Source organism: Sorex araneus, chromosome 1 (genome assembly GCF_027595985.1).
Source record: "Sorex araneus isolate mSorAra2 chromosome 1, mSorAra2.pri, whole genome shotgun sequence".
Lineage (NCBI taxonomy): Eukaryota > Metazoa > Chordata > Mammalia > Eulipotyphla > Soricidae > Sorex > Sorex araneus.
Genome location: NC_073302.1, coordinates 63,124,107 through 63,143,570, shown reverse-complemented (window position 1 = coordinate 63,143,570; position 19,464 = coordinate 63,124,107). Strand labels below are relative to the sequence as shown.

The 19,464-nt window shown below is 34.8% G+C and overlaps 1 protein-coding gene across 7 annotated transcripts in view; it reads right to left on the bottom strand.

Moving 5' to 3' along the window:
* PTPRD (protein tyrosine phosphatase receptor type D) overlaps positions 1-19,464 on the bottom strand; it is a 1,592,809-nt gene that overhangs the window by 1,042,399 nt on the left and 530,946 nt on the right. The window lies entirely within an intron of this gene.

Sequence of the window (19,464 nt, the reverse complement as noted above, 5' to 3'; positions counted from 1 at the left end):
ATGCCTACAGAAGCAAAATTTAATAAACACCAAAAATAACTTGTCTGATCTCAATCATTAGATAATTTCAAATTAAAGTACTTTACTCCTGTCATTTCAGGTCTAATTAGATCATTGTTTTTTTAAAATTCTTCTGTATATGAATGTTGATGCATATGTGTTTTGTACCATATTTTCTTTGGCTGTTCTTATTTAAAGGTAGGCAGAAATATGGCTTCTCTTGTATACAATCTAGGTCTTGATATAAATACAAGCATTAAATACTTACATTCATACACACTGGGATACTTTTACATAAGCCACCTTTCTAAGTCAAGAAAAATGTATTTCACCGTTTTAGGACTTGAGTTGCACATATTGTACTTTCCCCAATTCACTCCCATAATTCTCCAATACATCTTAAGGTATGCGGGATCTGTGGCTGAGATCTCTAAGCCTGCTTGGATCAGGACTGGGCCTTCTCCACCCAGATTCCCAGTTTTCCAGCAGCTTGGCAGTCAACTCACAAACTGCCCTGGCGCCATGTAATCTTATCAACAGCCAAGATCACAGACTATAAACCAAAGCTCCCGGAAGAGAGCAATGCAGAATCTCGAGCGGCAGAGACTGGCAAGCTACCAGTGGCATATTAGATATGCCAAAAACAGTAGCAATAATGGACCTCATTCCCCTGACCCTGAATGTGACAGGGATGAATGGAGATGTTACTGGTGCCTGCTTGAGCGAATCGATGAGAACGGGACAACAGTGATACAGTGATCTTCATTATTCTGTTCTACCTTAATTTTCACTATTTCACATGTGCTTTCTACAAAAACATTCCTTCAATTTTTTACAAGTATGAAGTCATGTATTTGTTTCTTTTAAATTATAATTTAGGAAGTTTCATATATTAAAATTTATGTTATTAATATACAAAATTACTGCGGCCCCACCACTCCCCTGCCCCAACAGCTGCCCCTACAGTAGCTGGAAGAGTTTTGAACTCTACCGGGGATGCTCTGTGCCATGGTGTAGATATCTCATCAGTGTTCTCACCAGCTGTGCTCAGAGGACATGAGGGCCACCATTTGGGTGTAGGGAATCACTGAGGCTATATATAACTTGCAAGATTGGGGGATATATCATATGGTGCCAGACATTAAGTTCAAAACTTGGAATATGCTAACCCTGCCCTGCACTCTACAATGTTGAGGTATCTCCTCAATTCTTAAATGTTACTTTTCTGAACACAATTTTGATTGACCCTTTTTGCTCTGCCTCAATTCTTTCCAATTATTCTTTAGCTAAATTAACATATCAGTAAAGCTTACCTTGAAACCCAGAGATGGAATTTCTCTTTATATTCTAGGTGTCCTCACTATAATTTTTACTTCTACTAAGGTAACTCATGGGAGTTATTGCTATGGGAGTTAGGCCTTGGACTCAAATAAACTTGTTTATTTTTACCTCCTTTCCCTATGGTACAGGTGGCAGAGGAAATATGTAGAAATTTCTGGTTGGTACAAAGGGAACAGTGTGTTATAGATAGCATGCATAAAAATGTTTATTATTTCTTCTATAATCCCTTAAAGGAATAGTGACATTGTTGCCATTAATGTTAATACACATATAGTCTTAAAGGAGTAAGAATATCCATTATAAATAAAACTTCTTAGTATCATGAAAAATGAATTAAGAAAATGAACAAAGTTTCTTCTATTGACTTACTATCGATTTTGTCACATATTCTGTCTGTTTTGGTACTATATAGGAATACATTAACTTTTTTATTATTATTAATTTTTGCAGTCTGCATGTTTTATGAAAAGTTGCTCATACATAATGACCTTCTGTTAACACAATATACGTTTGAAGTTAGTTTTTGGAAGAATAGTGACAGATTTGCTTTGGATCATTAATGCAGTCACCCAAATGACAAGACTAAAATTATTAACCTGGTCATGGAAAAGATATTTGTTTTCTTACAGATACTAAAATAAAATTTTTGGTGGGTAATTTTACACTCCAGAGCAAACTAAATTTACCAAATTCTGTCTATAAGAAGCATTTTGAAGCTTGAGAGATAGTATAGGAGATAAAGCACTAGTCTTGTACTCTATCAATACCAATTTTACCACCATCACTGCATATAGTTCTTCAAGCACCACCAGGAGTGACCTTTGAGTGACCCCTTTGCACAGAGCCAGGAGTAACCTCTGAACACTGCTATGTATGCCCTCAATACAAAACAGAAACATTTGAGTATATTACACACAAAAAAATTTATTCTCCTCTAAACTTCAACCACTTTAAGTCTCAATAAGAAGAAAATAATTGTGTGAAATTACTCATGTACCCCTTATTTTTGATTCAGATGATTATTAATTGGCTATTTACCCACCTTATTAAAATTCTTACTGGTTTTATTCAATGTATTAAAATTTAAAAAAAGTTTTGATGAGATAATAAAATGACTTAATAACATAGATTTTAATAGAGCTATTTAACACAAAACAATGTTTCTTAATTTGTTGAGAGAAAAACGTGTAGAGTCTTTGTACATAAATTTATAAAGATATATATATATTTGCTTTTTGGGTCATACCTGGTGATGCACAGGTGTTACTCCTGGCTCTTCACTCAGGAATTACTCCTGGCGGTGCTCAGGGGACCATATGGGATGCTAGGAATCGAACTCGGGTCGGCCATGTGCAAGGCAAATGCCCTACTCGCTGGGCTATTGCTCCAGCCCCTAGATAGATATTTTAACCTTCATCTTCTTGAATTAAATTTTCTTTATTTTAGCACTCATAGTTCTCACAGGAATAATATGGGTCAAACACACAAATAAGAAAAAAAATAATCTTTTAAAATTTTTGGCTGGAGCGATAGCACAGCAGGTAGGGTATTTGCCTTGCACGCAGCTGATTCAGATTCGATTCCTCTGCCCCTCTCAGAGAGTCCGGCAATCTACTGTGAGTATCTAGCATGCACAGCAGAGCCTGGCAAGCTCCCTGTGGCATATTCAATATGCCAAAAACAGTAACAAGAAGTCTCACGATGGAAACGTTACTGGTGCCCGCTTGAGCAAATCGATGAGCAATGGGATGACAGTGACAGTGATTAAAAATTTTGACTCAGAGGCTAAGGATATGGCTCATATAATTGGAATGCATGTCTTACATGCTTAAGGCCCCATTTCCCATTCCTCACAATGCAAATTCTCCTGAGGAACATCAGAGGAACCCCCATAGACTCAGAACTGCACTTCAGGCCCCAAATCATGTTCCAAAGGAGTGATTCTTCCCCCTCCCCAAACTTCTGAGCACTGCTTGGGTGCTCTCTATAAAGAAGATTACTGAGGGTATCTACTAGATTACAGTAATATTCAGTAATGTAACATGCTAATAGTTCGAATTTACCATTAGTGGTTAACTTCCCCAAACAGCATCAAAGTTTCCAAAGTGTTTTAAATAAGAGTACTAAGCACAGCTACCATTAGTAGAATCACTGATTCACTGTATCACTGTTATTCCATTGCAAATTGATTTGCTTTAGCAGGCACCAGTAATGTCTCCACTGTGAGAATTGTTGTTACTGTTTTTGGCATATCAAATACACCATGGGTAGCTTGCCAGGCTTTGCTGAGCGGGCGGGATACTCTCAGTAGCTTCCCGGACTTTCTGAGAGGGACGGAGGAATCGAACATGGGTTGGCCTCGTGCAAGGCAAACGCCCTACCTGCTGTGCTATCGCTCCAGCCCATGAATAGAATACCTTCAGAAATATTAATGAATATAGATTACTGAGTTTTTTGGTATAACTATCAGTATGACTATCATCTATATTACTTTCTAAGTGGAAGGCAGATTCTACAAACTAATTGCACGGTGCTGATAGATGAGGAAAAAAAATTTCAGCTATAAACTCTAAAATCTTAGTTCAGTGCCGTGGTAATGAACTGGGGCAGGGATGACAGGAATTTGTGGCTGCCTGAGAACAATGGTCCAATGATAATCTCTTTTGTACTAAAGATGACAAACATCTTTTAAATATTTTAAATATTCATAATTTCTAATGTCTTCTTTCTGATACACAACTTTTATATCTACAAATATTCTTATTTTATTTCAATGAAGATTATTTTGTATTCCCTTTTTTTATGCATTTAGATTAAGTCCAGAGAATGGTATATATAATCAAAACAAAGTAATTTTCTGGATAAAAAAATGTAAGTACCTAAGTGGATATTGAAAACTTCCAAATGAGAAAGAAGATATAATACCTTATTAAAAACTTTGGAGCTTTTATTTTGACTTCAAAGATGCTGGCATAAGTGTAAGGATGATTATAGATAGCACATCCTAAACCAAATGATTGTATATAGTAAATGCAGCCATAAAACACTTATCTTAAAAGAAGTTTTTTGAAAACCTTTCATATGCAAATGCATTCAAATAACATTTACAATTAGTCATTCACCTCTCTGTATTTGACAGCTTAGTTTTTATAATGGCTGCCTATTTTCTACAAAAGAACCCTGGCATTAATGCTGGAACAGAATACTAAGTTGGATATCATTCCAATATTGTGATCATATTATTTGTTAGAATATAAAGAGTAAGTTAAACATGCATTATTGCCTTCTCTGTATATCTCTGCTAGGCAGGTGGTAGAAATAAGCCAGCTATTTTTGTATAGTTGTAGAACCAATTATAGAAATGATTATGAAAACAAATGCAAATGATACCTACTCTTTGCATAAAAAATTATTTGGCAATGACATTCTTGTGAATTTCAAAATGTGACTGACATGCATATGCAATACATGTATATTATATTCCATATCTCTGACATATATACATAAATATAGAATATAACATAAACATATATGTACAATAGATGTATAGATAAAAAAAGAATTTTTCCCTGTTCTATAATTCAATCTATATCTCTTCCAATGGCATTTCATTTTCTTCATACCAAAAAATTCCAGCTTACATTTTTACATTTGTCATAAGTTTAGGACTTAGCGGAATGGCACATGAGCAATAACTCCTAGGAATGAAAACAGATTGATGTGACTAAGATCCACCACTTATGGTTAATAAACATCCATGCATAAGAAATCCATAATGGTCTTTCCTTGCTACAACATTTTCTTAAAGTAGGCCAATACAAGGTCTCACCTCCATCATAATTAGCTGTGAATTCATGTGAATTTACACATGAATTAACTTTAGAGAGTTTAAGCAAAACTCCAAGTTACAGATGTTGATTTCTGCCCCCAAATTTCATCTGATTTTCTAAAGCTGCCATTTACATCAGCATGGAAAGGGTAGAATAAGAAAAGTGAAATGAGTCAGAGGAAGAAATATGTCACATATGATTTTATTCATGCTATATAAAGAGAAAAAGAAGAAAAGGGGGCCCAGAAGAGATGAAAGTGGGTACAGTGTGAATTCTCTCCACGTCGGTTTCATCCCTGGCACCACTGATAATCCCTGAGTCCTGAGTGATCAGAGCACAGTCAGTAGTAAGCCTTGAGCATTGGCAGGTGTAGTCCCAAATCCCCTCCCCTGCCCCCCAAAAAACAAAGTAAACATTTGTGTTAGGAGACAAATTAATGGTTACTAGATGGAAAGGATGAAGGATGAGAGGTAAATTAGAACTAAATGACTAAATATATAATAATACTTTGAAATGGATTTTCAGTGGAGAATTTAATATGATAGAAGAGTACATTAATTTTCAATGATGTACACCTGAAATATATAATGTTACAATACAAGGTGACAATAACTAAAACATAACATTTAAAATTTAATCGTTGATAGGAAAAATGTTTGTAATGCTCTATGTCATGGTGATTCAAGTAGAGAAATTAATAAGAATAATGAAAGTCATAAAACAAATATTTATTGGGGTCAGAGAGAGAGTACAGCAAGTAAGTTGCTTTCATTGCACATGGCTGACCCAAGTTTCATCACCAGCACCCCATACATTCCAAAACAAAATAATACGACCCAAAGATTTTATCTTAAAATTGCTAATATGGCTGGATAAACAAAAGGGACAACTCTGACTTTGGTGTCAGAAGTCACTACCTGGCTTCTCAGGTGGTCCTTAGGACCCTTAATTCTATCATTGCTGAGAAATATTTTGCTAGGTCCAAGCTTGGAAGCATCATTCCCATGCTACTGGATAGAGTCTGGCTGGAAGTGGCCCTTTCTCAACATATATGTTGAAGCATCTATAACATATAAAATACTGGTGGCAGAGGTTGCTGTTCAAGTGTTCTAAATTTCAAATATTACTTGAGAGAAAAGATATTAGTTTTATGATTTGTTATGCTGTTCATTGTGAGAAATTAAAACTTAATATAACCACATAGGCAAAAAAAATGAAAAATAGAAGGTATTTTATCCGAATTGATTAAGAAGGAAAAAACAATAGTTAAAAAAACAAATATTTTGCAGAGAAATGTCTGGGAATTAAAAGCCCTAAGCAAAATTGATATAAATGCAAATATATCAGTAACCACAATAAATATTTATGAACTTGATTGCTCATTAAAAACAGTGATTCTGATGCTATCTTTCATTTTACTTCCTCTTCTTCCCAATACTGTAATGCCTTTCTAATCACTTTTTCCTGGCACCAACAGTATTATCTACTGGCTCTCCTTCCAGTTTCATTGATGTACAGATTATTCTTAGCTTTTCTTCTTCCCTATGTTTTCAAAACAAGGGAAGCTATTTAATATTTTTCTATATCTACAAGTAAATAGGAAAGAAGCCGTAAGAATAACAATATAAGCAAAAATTATTAAGAAAAATTTCTATAAATTTAAAGTTAGTATGGGAATAAATTATTTTATCTTTAAAATTAAAAGTTCCCAGTCTAAGAAATCCAAACTCACTGGTAATCCTGGTCAGGGCTGGGCCAGGATTGTTTGTTACCAAAGAATTTTAACTAACATTCAGTATGTGCCATAATTTCAGAATATTGAATGAGTACAGATTTTTCTGTTAGTCTTGGGTTTTAAGATATTTGCCTAATATTTCCATATACCTCCTAGCACTTCAAATAAAATAATATTCAGTTTCTTCCTATTCCTTTAAGTAATATATTTTAGATTATGAAAAATATTTCAATCATATGATAAATACAATGAGTCAATTCTGTAACATTGGACAAATAACTTGTATATTAAAAAGATCAAAGTACTTTTAATTAATATGTTTCTTTGTTTATTCCTCTGTTAAATTATTTTTTCAACAAATGAACTTTATTAACCTTAGAAAAAATGTATAGCGCGGACTGTTTCATATGCATTGTTCTAAGTCTTGTGGACAGTGTTAAAGACTGTGAGCAATTTTTTATTTGTTTATTTTTATAGTGAAGCTAAATATTTTTTATATAAATAAATTTACTTAGATGTCAGAGGAGAGGAAAAAAGAGAAATACTTGTTCAGGAAAGAACAAAGACTTCGCTAGAGTGCAAAATTTTTTTGGAAAATTTCCTATTTGTGGAGCATAGAAAGGCAAGTAGAATACAGATTTTAATTAAAGTAGAAAAAGAAGTTAGGACTATTAATGACATTTAGACAGTGAAGTAAGTCATGTGACTTGAGAAGAGGAAATTTTATATTTAATGGTCATTTCTGACAACAGAATAAGACAGATGTGCAAGATAAAGAAATAGAATGTTTATGTAAAGCAATAGTCAGCATATAGATCTCGCATAGACTTATTTTTAAGCAATGGAAAGAAGTTAAGTGCAGTTGACAGCATGCTAGCAGGAGGAATTGTTAGAAATATGATTGAGATGTAGAATATGGGTGGGGTCCAAATCACTGACTGCATGGCAACCTTTGTTAAGCAGTTTGGATCAAACAAAATATGAACTCACTGGAGCATTTCAACCAGTAGAATGACATTGTTCAATTTTGCTTTAAAAATTCCCATGGCTACCATGGGTAATGAAAAGGAGAATGAAAAATTAAAAAAATTGTTCTTGATATTTCCAGACAAGAACCTGCAGTGGTTTAAATTGAAGTGTATTTAAGCCTGGGAATATAGCTAAGAGGATAGGATGTATTGCATTACATGCATTGCATTGCATTGCATTGCATTCTATGTGGCCAACCTGAGCTTAATCTCTGGCACCTACATGGTTCCTTTAGCCTTACCAGGATTGATCCCTGAGCACAGAGCTAGGAGTAAGTTCCTAGAATTGTTGGGTATGGTCCCCAAACAAAAAATGAATGAAAAATAAACTAAAATGCATCTATATATAAACTGGATATATTTAAAATATTTTAGAGAGCAGCTTCATAAGATTAGACTACATGATGTGTGTGGGGTTAAATAAAGTAAAGGGTAGCTCAATGGTAGAATTCTCACCTGCCAATATGAAGAGCAAGAGCTGAAAACAATTGATAATCAAGTTCTGTGGGGCTTACTCAAAGATGAATATTTTAATCAAGAATTTATCAAGTCCCTTTGTATTTTGCTGAATTCTGAGGCATTTGCCCCAGTGATCAAGGTCCACTGATGCTTCATCTAGCTTGCAAGTTATATTTTTTAAATTATGGTTCTTTTTTCTAGAATTTCTATGTCACTATTACAATTCAGTGACATTCTGATTATTTCTGAGATCTAGCAAATTCCAGATACTAAGAATGTCTTATACTACCATCCATTTACCCCCAATTTCTTTCAAAATCTAGCATTTTCCCCCAACAACAAAAAGAAAATGACAACATAATATTGATTTTCCTTACATTTTAGACATTATACATTTATATGTATCTCCTGCTCACATTTTAGGAGTATACATTTTAGAAAATGTACATTTTAGAAAAATAAAATGCTACAAATTCTTAATGCAGTTGCATTTGCTATTTTGCTATTTACTGTATTTGATACTATTTTTTGCAAGTTACAAGTTCTACAACTTTAGGAGATTGCAGTGACTTCCTTAAGACTTATAAAAATGATAAACTCTTTGGTACCTAGAGTATTTCCAATGACTACAGAAGTTAGAAGTTAGGGGAAGGTAACTTTATATGGCCAATACCTAAAGAAGAAACAAAGGGACAATTAAAATCAGATCATTAGATCCATTTAACCCTATAGGAAATATAAAAATATATATCTTAAAATCAATATCACAAGCTCTAGGGCATGTTTTGTAACATTGGCCTCAGTAAATTTGCTTCACTTTCAATGAATATAATTGTAAATCCAAGATTTGTGTTTTAACCAAGTTATAATTTGAGTTTATTCGAGTTAGATTTTTCTTTGTTAAGACAAAATTAAACCGTAAACAAAACCTGCTCTCTGGTTGGTGCGAAATTGAATTTTTATCCTGTAACTCTGGGGAAGCAATTGCTTGCTAAGATATATTTCCTCTATTTTGATCATTGTCTTCATTTATTTTTTTCCTAATATTAAAACCATTTTTATGTTGCCTCAGGAAATCCTATCGATGTTTGTACTGTGGCTTATCTTTCTTGAGATTATTTGCAATTTGCTAACACATTGCAAATACTACAGCTTAGCATATTTTCTGCATGTTTAATATGCTTGCCTAAAAATAGCAAATTTACAATTTAATTTTGCTATTATTTTTGCTTGTGCATTAAAATGTATTGTTTGGATAACTTGGTTTGGAATCTGAAGTACTAATGTATTTATACTCTACTTAGAGGAGTAAAATACAATAAGAGCACTGAATAGCTAAAACATATTTTTACAAGAATGCTCACATACCTACGATGCGAGATATTTTAAGACCTATTAAAAAGTTCTGCAAGATTAACATTTTCCAGCAAAGTAAGAACCTGCCGCTAATAAAGCTGTTGATTTGCTTTAGGATAGAGGCAGTTGAAATTATCCCTTTTATCTCCCACTCAGAAGTAGAGGGTTTGTAACATTAAATTTAGTAAACACTGAGCAGGAGATACATTAAAGCTTAAAAAAAAAAAAACAGAAACAAAAAAGTTTAATGAACAATACAAGTTATGTATAGAAGGAGAAAACTGCAAAAGTCTTGGGCTAGAGATATAGTAAGCAGGAAAGATGACTGCCTTGCTTGCAACAAACCCCGGAGACCAGGGCACTTCATATAATCCTCTGATCTCAGCCTGGAGGAATCCCTGAGTGTAGAACCAGGAGTAAGCCCTGATCATAGAGCAGCCCGAATCAAATATCTATATGCATATGTGTAAATATATATGTATACATATATACACATACATGTATAAGAAAATTGTGATTTTATATAGTTATATAACAAGAGAATGCATGGTCATTTAAATTAAAGATCTTCAAATCTACACATTCCTGGTTTCCTGTATCCTTGACATTGCCCATTTGTGCGCATTTTTCATATTATGTCAGTAGATCTGCTTGACTTTATTTAGGACAGTGAAAATTGCTGCTTGCATATAAATATTCCATAGGGACGGAGAGAGAATTCAGTAGCTAAGCACCCTGCACATGAACAACCTACGTTTATTCCTGGCACTACCTCTGATAACCTGAACGTTGACAGGTTGGTTTTTTTTTTAATTTTGAGTGAAGCTCTGTCTATTATTCATACCCATTTCTTCTATATTCACTTCACAATTCATATGCATTTCACTCTAACTGAAAACTCAGTTCTCTTTAACTCTTGTTTTGCTCATTTATACTCAAGGGCGCATGTCCAAGTGTATATTGTACTGCTTATGGAGTTCAATTCAGTATTTTTTGGCACTAACTCAGTTCTTTATAAATAAGTCCAACTATGTCCTCTGTCTTTTCTATACATGTCCTTTCTCTCTCTCTCTTTTTTTTCATTAAAATCCAGACTTTTACTCACAACACACTTTTTTTTTCTAATGGCTCACTGCCTTCTCTCCTCCTCTCCCTTTTCAATTCCAAATAGAAAAAGTGAAAACAGGAAACATTTCATTAAACTTGAGTTTCCAATACCCCTCTCTGAAGTAAGATTATTAAAGTAAGTCCATGAAAGCACACACATTAGCAGTATTGAAAGACAGTGTTTTAGTATAAGTGTCAACATGAATAAATAGGTAAAGAGTCTATGGGAAAATAATTAATGGCAAATGCCTTTGGGAAATAAGGATGACCAGATTATGGAACTTCGACTTCTTTAAAATACGAACTCTTTTCTTACCATTTCATAAAGTTACCTTTATCATTCACTTGCCTTCTTTCTTTATATCACCTGCGAAGGATGTCTTAGAAAAATCTGATGTCTAGCAAGCATATGACTGCAGAACCTCAATGTGACATGATATCTTTTAAAAGTTAATTCTTTCTTTCTCCTCCTTTCTTCTTCTCCTTTTACTTTTTTTGATTTAGTTTCCAAAATCTGTCTAGTCTCCTTTTGGGGGAGGGAGCATACCGAACAGAAGTCCCACCAGCTTAAGGACTGAATCAGGGTTCCCACATTTGTTTGCTTTTTGGGCCACACCTGTCTTGCTTAGGACTTTCTCCTGGCTTGTGACCATGGATCACTCCTGGCCATTGCACTGGGGACCATACTGGTGCTGGGAAATAAAACTCAGGTCGGCTGCATGCAAGGCAAATGACTTACCAGCTGTACTCTCCAGCCTTTTGAACCATTTCTCCAATTAAAAACTCCGACTCCTCAAATATCTCTTTTATCCCAATTTTCTACCTCTCTATCATTCCTTCTTTATGAAGTTATACTTCCTATGTGTCCCACCAATAGCTCTTTCCTTATCATTATTTTAAGTTGCCAGGTCAGGGCCTTCTTATCAATACTCTATAATCACTCTAAACGGCACTTCTCAGAGTTAATGTTCTTACCGTCTATATAGTTTTTTTCTGGTTTTCCATACTTTGGTACTCCTCTCACCCTCTAATTTAAAATTGCAGTTTCCTGTTTCTCTTTTTAACTCACGTAAAAACTAATTTCATGTTTTAACTGTATACTATCTTTACATTTTATGTTGCTATTTACTATCTCCCCTTTACATTTTATCAATATCACTATAATTCATTCATTATTTGATATCAAACATCTTTGATTGGTTTGTACATTCTAAAATATAAATGAGTCACAGAGTCTGTCTGATTTTACGACTTGTTTTATGTTTATTTTTAAGTTTCTGAGAGTCAACTATGATCATGTGTATGGCACTAATTGATTTTTTTTACTTTATTGTACAGTTAGCTTATGGAATATGAGTATACAATTATTTATCTGCATCCTCATATTGATAGGGTGTTTCCACTAAGTTTATTTGAACAATCAACTTATAAATAGTTATCTATATGTTTTGTGTGAATATCTCCAATTTTTTGGTATAAATACATATTTATATCTTATGATACATATACAAATAAGACATGTGCATCAAAAATATAGAAAAAATATATTATAGTAGCCCTCCAGACTGGTGATATATAAAAGTATGTTTACCTTATTCCACCTTGTCTTTCCAACAATTAAGAACAAAATTTGGAAGTTGGTATGCCATAGTTACTTAGAATATAACTTTTGATATAAAACTACCCTAATTAAAACCTTAGTGTTGTTAATTATTCCTATTATTGTGTGTACACACCATGAAATAATGTTATTTATATGTTATCAAAGTTACTTAATTGCTGAGGTCAATTTCCTCATTTGTTCACTATAAAATCAGTAGATTGCTTTCATAAGATTATTTCAAGGAATAAGTCAAATAACTCTCATAAATATGATAGCAAATATCAATTATTCCATAAATACTTTTGAACTATATTATTATAGTTATGTTAAAACAAGTTAGTTTTCCTCAAAATTTGTATCATAGAAACCTAGATTAGCTATATAGAATAATTTATAGAGCTAAAATTGAATAAACACAACTGAAAGAATATGAATGCTTACTTTTATTAGGTTTATAAGCACATGACTGTAAATTTATAAACAAAAATCATAAAATAAAATTCTCAATAGAGAAAAGAGAAGTGAGATTTACTATATTACTGTACTGATTACAACAATTCTTACTGATGCTTTTTACATTTGTTTTGTTTTTAACATTCTGACAGCAAAGGCAATGATTACATATGTACAAATTGAGTCTCTCTTAAAATATTGTATCACTAGGAAGTATACTCATCTAAATTAGCATAACAGAATAAATACAACCTCATTTTAAGTATTTAATAAAATTATAAATATTAAAAGCATTATTTCAAACCACATAGCTTATTTATGTTTCTAAAATGTCATGTTTACACATCACACTAAGATTCAGGATTCTAGAATCCACACTAAGATTCAGGATTCTAGAATCAAATGAAAACTTAACATGTTTGCCTGTAAGATAAGATAGCCTCAGCTAGTTTAGATTTATTGGGTTACTCCCGTTACAGTGCTCCCACTCCTCTGTGTTTATTTGTAACTTCTTAGTGTTCTGTTGACTTGCAAATATTGTTTTTCTCTTCTCTTTGAGTCCTTTGCATAGTTTATTCAGAGCATATGAATAAACTTTTTATTCCTTTTTGTATGGACACAGGAAGACTTAGCAAATGCTATGCTTTTGTAACCTGGGAGTCATTTGACTCTACATGATATTTTCCTCCTGGGCATCTGTTATCTAGAACTAGGCCTCAGCTGCCCTTACTTCCTAGCACCCCCAAAAGCAGGGTCCCGACGAGGGACGAGACGGACCCAGGGCAAGCGGTGAGTTGTGTGCTACCCTGGCATCGAGATGGGCCTGGCCAAAGTGCCTAATGCTTAACTATAAGTTAAGAGCTTGATCATGGACAAATGCTGTCATGATCCAAACAGTGATAACTAGATTTGGACCCTGCTAGGGTGAGGAATGATTAATTTGGCCTGAGAGTGCTGTGGTCTGAGTCTGTGGCAAGATGTAGCCAGGAGAGCTGCCTTGCAAGCCTCAATGTATCTCTTGCTATGTCCATATAAAAATAATTAGTATTTGGATGTTAATAAGTGTTTGGACTAAGGAAAGGAAAAAAACCTTAAGAGTCAGGAAGGGCTTTGGAATGCCCTGCCCTCAGGGAGGGCTTTCTTATGTTGATTTTGCTACCTGGCTGGGTGTAGCCTAGAGGGCAAGGTGGGAGAGAGAAGTAGGAGGAGAGAGAGAAGAGAGAGAGGCGGCAGTTGATCCAGAGAGAGGACGGAGCTGGGAGTGCGGGAGATGAGAAAGATGGAAGATTGAATAAACAGTAACTAATCAGCAACCAGCTTGGTCCTCGTTCTTCCTTCGCCTGTCCCTGGCCAACGGCTGTCCCGATCCAGCCCATACACAGCGGTTCCAGAGCACTGAACGTGGGTGGTGAGACACAGCTGCCCCAAAAGCCAACGAGTGCACTCGCCTCTCGGCGAGCTTTAGTTTTTTACATTTGCCAATTTGGAAATTCATTTTAATGAAATGAAGACTAATTTTCATTACCTTTTATGTATTTTTTAATAAATGCTATAATAAAATATAAGATTCCAATACTAAAGAAATGATTCAAAGTGTTGAAGTGCATGATTTCAAGGACAAAGTCCTGGATTCTGTCCCTAACACCGCAAGGTCTCAGAAGTATCAGCCAAATCAATCCAGAATACCACTGACCCAAGAACAAAACAAAACAAAACAAAAATCTAGTATCATGTTAAAAAAACATTATATTCATCAAAGAAAATATTGTGGGGGCTGGAGTTATAGCACAGCAGGTAGGGTGTTTGCTTTGCACACAGCCAACCCGGGTTCAATTCCCAGCATCCCATATGGTCCCCTGAACACATCCAGGAGTGATTCCTGAGTGCATGAGCCAGGAGTAACCCCTGTGCATCTCTGGGTGTGACCCAAAAAGCAGAAAAAAAAAAAGAAAATATTGTGGGTTTTAGAAAGAAGCCAGGAAAAATCAATACCTCCATTTACTAATATTTGAGTGTCAATTTTCTCATTTGTAGAAAGGGTGATTGGAGGATTATATGATATCAAATACACTTACACTGCCTGACAAAAAATGGATCCTCAGGGATAAGACATTTCATTGTCCCTATCACTCTATATTTAAAGTATTTCCAAGAAATAGAATTTCCAATTTTGGCATTTGTATAAGCCTCTTATATTGAACTCTTATGAGGTCAACCCAGCTACTTCAATCATATTAAGCCAATAGTTCACTATCCTATTCCAATCAAAATATCCCCAAAACTCACCAAAATAATGGTGAACAGAAGAATCTTTACAAATGCAATCTAAAAGAACACATTCCCTGAATTAGTGCTAGGGGCCCCACACAACTCCCACAGGAGTGCCAAAGACGAAAGTGATATCCTTGAAGGGAAAATAGGAGATCACCATCTACCAAACTTGCACAGATTCCTGCCTGACTCACAGTGAGAGGGGGACACTGACAGTGAACTGCAAGGATCCACCTCAAGACTACCACAGCATCATAGGAAAGCAGCACAGATTCCCACCACAAGGAGTGGAAGAAGAAAAGAGCCCTGAAGACTCAACAGGGAATACCCACATACACAATCTCTATGATAAAAAATCAGAGATGAAATGGTGAGGATGTTTAATGAGCTCAAAGAAACAGTGGATCAGACATCCAATAAAATACGGGAGGATATGAATGAAACTGTGGAATGGACAGCCAATAAAATACAGAAAGAAATGAGAGCAGAAATAAGAAAGCAAACAGAAGAGTTACTAATAAAATATTCGGTAGATGAAATAAAAAACTCAGGGGTTGCCCTAAGCAGTAGGATGACAACAGCCAAAGACAGAATCTGTGAGTTGAAGATGAGCTGTAGAAAGCATCCAGGCAAAACAGAAGATGAGGAAAAAAAAATCTCAAAATAGCTCAAGGGAGGTTAAGAGATGTATGGGATGAATTCAAGAGGAACAACAGAAGAATCATCAGAGTCCCAGAGGGACAGGGAGGCAATCTCAATGAGATAGTAACAGTTAGAGACATCATTGCTGAAAAGTTCTCAGAGCTGGAGAATGCAGGCATTTAGATCCAAGAAGCCCAATGTGTACAGGTAAAGGAGACCCTAACAAAAAGACTTTAAGACATGTCATAGTCAGAACTACAAGTACCATAGACACAACACTGCAAGTAGCAAGATCAAAAAAGGAAATCGCATACAAAGGAGCATCCCTTAAATTTACAGCAGACATATTAGAAGAAACCCTCCAGGCCCAAAGACAGCAGTACAACATAGTGAAAAAACCCTATGAAATGAACGCCTCATCAAGAATTCTCATTATGGTTATTTTCATTCATGTTTGAAGGAACAATACACAACTTCATAAATAAATAGCTCAAGAACTTCATAGACTCTAAACCAATTTAAAAAGGACTGAAAGGGCTACTATTAGATAAGAGAAACCTCACAAATACAACAAACTTATACAGAAAGATGGCAGCACAAAACCCATGACAATAATCTCTCTCAATGTCAAGGATCTAAATGCACCAATTAATAAATACAGCATGGTAAAATGAATTAAAAAACTGAATCCAACATCCTTCTGCCTATAAGAAACACATTTGAACAGTCAGAACAAACACAGGCTCAAAATCAGAGGATGAAAAACAATTCTTTAAGCCAACAACTCCTTCATAAAAGCTGGTGTAACCACACTAGAATCCAACAACATAGATTTTAGACTGAAAAACATTGGAAGGGACAGCAAGGTCATTTCTTAATAATCAAGGGATATGTATATCAGGACGAACATAAACGTATATGCACCCAATGAATGGTCATCAAAATACTTAAAACAAATGTCAATAGACTTCAAGGAGGACATTGTTAGTAATATAGTAGTCAGAGACTTCAGTACTGCCTGTCACCTCTTGATAGATCAATGATACTAAAACTCAGCAAGGAAATACTGGTTCTGAAGGAAGAAATGGAAGAGAATGTTAGTAAGGCTTTTCATTCCCCAAGAGTTAAATACACATTCATATCCAATTCACATGGAATAATTTCCAAGATAGACCATATGCTGGGCTACAAAACAAACCTCAATAAAATCAATAAGATAGAGATTGTATCAACTATCTTTTCAGACCATCACACACCTAAGATAGTTAACAACACACAGAAATGAAGAAACAAGTCAAACACCTAGAAACTAAATAACTGATTCCTGAACAATCAGTGGGTTCAAGAGGAAATAAAAGAAAAAATAAAACTATTCCTGGAAACAAATGAGAATGAGGACACGAGTTACCAGACTTGTGGGCACAGCTAGAGCAGTACTAAGAGAAAAGTTCACAGCTCTGCAAGCATTTATCGGAAGGAGGAAGGGGTCCACATAACTAACTTAACTTCACAGCTTAAGATCTTAGAGCACATTTCACAGTTTAAGAACAATAAAAGGAGCCCAAATCAGGCAGGAGGAAAGAAATAATAAAACTTAGAGGAGAATTCAAGGAGCTGGATTCCTAAAAAGCAATCCAAAAGATTAATGAAACCAAGAGTTGGTTCTTTGAAAAAATAAGCAAGATAGATAAGCTACAAGAAAGACTCACAAAGAATCCTAATAGGGACCCTCTGCTCCTAAAGACTATGATCCCAGAGGTCTTCTAACCCATTTTGGCACCCAGAGCAGCTTCTTACAGAAATGCATCTAGACTGTGAACTGAGCTAAAATATCAGAAATCCAAAACCAAGTTTATAGAGTCTTCATTCTCAGCAATGAAAAGAAATTATTAAATGGTTCCTTTTCAGCAGGCCTGATTGTTGGGGGAAAATTCCAAACAATAATAGTGAGTTCTCTATTGAAATATTGAACGTATTCAAAGTATAGAGAGAATAAAGTGAAGATCATTAGCTACTTAGGTGGGGGCTGAATGGGAGGGGGGTATTTTGGGGTTCTTGGTGGTGGAACATGTGCACTGGTGAAGGGATGGGGGCTCAATCATTATATGACTGAGACTTAAACCTGAAAGTTTTGTATTGTTTTCACGGTGATTCAATAAAATAAAAACTTTAAAAAAAGGATCCTAATAAATCAAATCAGAAATGAAAAGAGGGACATCATAACAGAAATTCAAAAGATCATCAGAGATTAATTTGAGGGTCTGTATATGACAAACAAGGGAACCTAGAAGATATAAATAAATCCCTGGATTCCAATAACCTCCCAAGGTTGAACCATGAAGAGTAAAATACCTGAATAGATCTATCACTCTAGAGGAAATTTAAACAGTAATCAAAGTCTTCCCCTGAATAAAAGCCCAGATCCAGATGGATTCACTACTAAATTCTTCCAAGCCTTTAAAGGGGACCTATTACCAATCCTGTTCAAACTTTTCCAGGAAATTGAAGAAACAAAAACACTCCCAAATAGTTTCTATGAGATACATATCTCTCTGATACCAAAGCAGACAGAAACACCACACAAAAAAAGAAAATTAAAAGCCAATATGTCTGATGAACACAGATGCAAAGACCCTCAACAAAATATTAGCAAGTAGAATCCAACAATCCATAAAAAAACAATTATACAACGTAACCAAATGGGATTCATCCTGGGAGTGCAAAGTATAATTTAACATTTGCAAGTCAATCACATAATTCATCATATCAATATAATATAAAAAACATATGACCATATCTGTAAATGCAGAGAAAGCATTTGACAAGATCCAGTACCCATAATGATGAAAATTTGACAAAACGGGAATTAAAGGAACTTTCCTCAATATAGTAAAAGACATCTACCACAGCACACAGCAAGCATTATTTTTAATTGGGAAAAACTTAAATCCTTACCTCTAAGATCAGTGACAAGACAAGGTTTCCCACTTTTGCCACTTCTATTCAGTATAGTATTGAAAGTACTTGCCATAGCAGTTAGGAAAGAAAAAGAAAAATTGGGGCATCCAATAGGAAAGGAAGAAGTCCAGATCTCACCATTTGCAGATGATATGATACTATACTTAGAGAACCCTAAAGACTACTAAAACACTCTTAGAAACAATAGATTTGTATAGTAAAATAGCAGGTTACAAAATCAATACCCAAAAGACCATGGCTATCTTATATGCAAATAATGAAAGAGAAGAAAGTGATATTAAAAACCAGTACAGTTCACAATTTTCCCTCAAATCTGATCAAGTATCTTAGAATCAGATTAATTAAGAAGATATAGAACCTGTACAAAGAAAACTACAAAATACTACTTCGAGAAATAAAAGAGGACATAAGGAAGTGGAGATATGTCCCCTGCTCATGTATTGGGAGAATTAACATTGTCAAAATGACAATACTCCCCAAAGCATTATATAGACTCATTGTGTAATCTATAAGGATACCCATGGCATTTTTCAAAGAAATTGATCACCCCAGATGGAGAAGCTGCAGTCTCCCCACCTTCTCTAGATGGAACCCTGGCTACACTGAGCTTCTACTAACATGGCTCCAGTATGTGAGGACCAGGACTATTTCTCCAAACCG